Below are 3,051 nucleotides of genomic sequence, written 5' to 3' on the forward strand. Positions count from 1 at the left end.
TACTTACAAATTGTCATGACATTGATAGACCGAGTTAACCAACTGCATGTCTTCGCACACACACCACGACGCCCCAAAAAAAACCCCAAAAAAAAACACACGTAAGCATTGTAACTCTAAAGGGATACCTTGTTAGGTGCTTCGTATCGCAAAAAGGAACAAAAAAGGTGGAGAGTATTTGCACTTTTGTCAACTTCACACGTGCAGTTGGGATCCAGAATGAACGGCAAGAGGTCAAACATGGGCGCTTGTCCAAGGAAAGAGACAACAAGGGGCTATGAGTGTCCATCTGCAGGGGGTTGGGGACGCTATCCCACCCTTTAATGGCCCTTAAAAGAAATGTGGTATTTATAAACAATGCTAAATATCAATCCCAATACATGAACGAGCAGGACACACACACCGCACCACACACACAACCCACACCACACACACACACACACACACACACACACAACAACACACACACACACCACACACACACACACACACACACACACACCACACACAAACACACACACACACACACACACACACACCACACACACACACACAACACACACACACACCACACACAGCACACTAAGGTTCACCTGTCTCCCGAAGACCTGAGCTGGCTGCTGACTTAGCTAGACTGCTTGAAAACTCCTGCGGTGAAGACCAAGACTCATTACTCCCCACACACACACAAACACAGCACACACACACACACAACACACACACACACAACACACACACCACACACACACACCACACACACACCACACACACCACACACACACAACACAGACGCACACACACATGCACGCACACAACACACACACCAACACACACACACACTCATTATCTCCCACACACACACACACACACACACACACACACACACACACACACACACACACACACACGCACACGCACACGCACACGCACACGCACACACACACGCACACACGTGGGATAGTAGGCGGAGTGAGACGTTAAAAGGCCAAGATCCCCCTGTCTCTCTCGGTCTGTCTTGCTCACTCACTCTCTGTCTCCCCTGTGTGTGTTTAGTCTTTCTCTTCTTTCACTCTCTCTACTCTGACCCCCCCCCTCCCTCCTCCCTTCCTCACTATGTCCTTGCACCTACCTATACTGCACACACATGCAGGAGTAATGAAAGATGTGTGTGTCTGTAAGAGGTCCAATCTGTTCCCCCTGTGCACATTTGGATGTCTGTATACTCGAGGCACAGCCTGTCCTCCATGTCTCAAATAAAGATGGAGAAACTCTTCTATTCTATATTTCCACTGAATCTTACCCAAGAGAGGTGGTTTATATCGACACAAACATACAGATCATCAGCCTAAATGAAAACAGCAGAATGGAATAATTGTGTGATGTTGTCACTGTTACATGACATAGGCTGTTTATGATTGAATCAATAATGCATACAGACAAACAGGAAGAGCTGTAAATACAATGGCCGCCTCGGTCATTACTTTCTAAATGAAAATGCAGTGAGATGGATGATACGGGTTGTTAGCTATGGTTTCCACTGTAATATTAATGTAATGAACAATGGGCATGTCATGAACTACACATTTCCTCCCATGTTTTCTCGTATACTGACACTTATAACTTCCTGTCTTCTTTGTTCGGAGAGAAATCCAATCCCAAACATGACTTGATACAGAAAGATTGCACAATGTGTGGACCAGAAACAACTTTCTTATTTTTGGTTTGCAACACTTTTAAGTCAATACACGATTTGTACAAAATTAAAACGGTCAGCTTGATCAATATATATAAAACATACTTCACAATGTTTATGGTTTGACTTATTGTCTTGGATTTTTGACTTTATATGGTTTGGTTAACTTATCCAAATTACTGATTATTATTTAAAAGAAATTGTGATGTATAAATATTTTAACATATTTCTTTTGAATGAATGTACCAATAGTCAACAACATGGTTCCAATATAGATGTTGCATTATATGGTAAACATTTTTTTATTTTATATATTAGATTTTTTTTCCATATTGCCCAGCCCTCATCGCTTTGTAATGCCAGATAGGTGTGTCAATTTGAAAACTTTAAAACTGGATGGAGGCATCTATGTTTGCAAAGGGATATTGACGATATAACTATATGTTGTTCCGTGAGTTAAAATACTGTCTTTGCCCAAGTTGAATAAAAGTGTAAATGTTCCACTTTGTTATTATTGATGAATCCAGGACGGGAGGATTTCTACAATATCTGGAATCATAATGATAACTGAACACTGAAGAATAACTGTATCAATACATTGTGCTGTTATACACTGAGATTACATTCTGAATTAGCTATTTAGATAGAAACCACAAATGATTGTATTTCGCCTGAGCACCACTCGAAACACTTTATTACGTGCACAGCAGATCATTGCAAATATCCAGTAGGCCTATCCACTCTCCGATGAAAACTTCCGCCTTAATTTATACTCTGATTACCCACAGTGCTCTGGGGGCATCGCTAATAATTTGATCTCAGTATGTATTCACACCACGGAACAAACCAAGAGTACAATGAATTTCTGTAAACTGAAACAACTGAGCTCCTCTCGCCCTTATCAGCGTTTCATTATCAGCTAATTATAATTTCTGTAGTCCGTTATGGGCTCAGAGAAGCCTTTCCACCTCAGGCTTGGTGCGGGTCGTTTTTTTTTTTGGTTCGATCTGTCTTAAACTTCCAAGCCCATTTGAGGCTGTAAGGCTCGTGTCCTTTTAAGGCACATTTTAATGGGGGGATGTAAATTTCCTAGGACAGCGGTTCTGTGGGTGTTGTCAATGATTCATTAGCAGGCCCGAGGAGATGTTTCACTCCGCCGCGGAAAACTGCAGAACGATATATTTACCGCACCACTTCTTCCAAAAATCGAGCAGAGGAGGGTAAAATAAGCCAGCGTGTGTGCCCGTAGTTACTGGAGTGCACAGTAACACAGGCAAACACTCATCGGCACACACACACACACACACACACACACACACACACACACACACACACACACACACACACACACACACACG

At 42.4% G+C, this 3,051-nt stretch overlaps 1 protein-coding gene across 2 annotated transcripts in view; it reads left to right on the forward strand.

Moving 5' to 3' along the window:
• oxsm (3-oxoacyl-ACP synthase, mitochondrial) overlaps nt 1-3,051 on the forward strand; it is a 13,962-nt gene that overhangs the window by 1,730 nt on the left and 9,181 nt on the right. The gene's annotated exons all lie outside the window — the stretch shown is intronic.

The sequence above is a fragment of the Notothenia coriiceps genome, unplaced genomic scaffold (assembly GCF_000735185.1).
Source record: "Notothenia coriiceps isolate Sejong01 unplaced genomic scaffold, NC01 NC01_scaffold00032393, whole genome shotgun sequence".
NCBI lineage: Eukaryota > Metazoa > Chordata > Actinopteri > Perciformes > Nototheniidae > Notothenia > Notothenia coriiceps.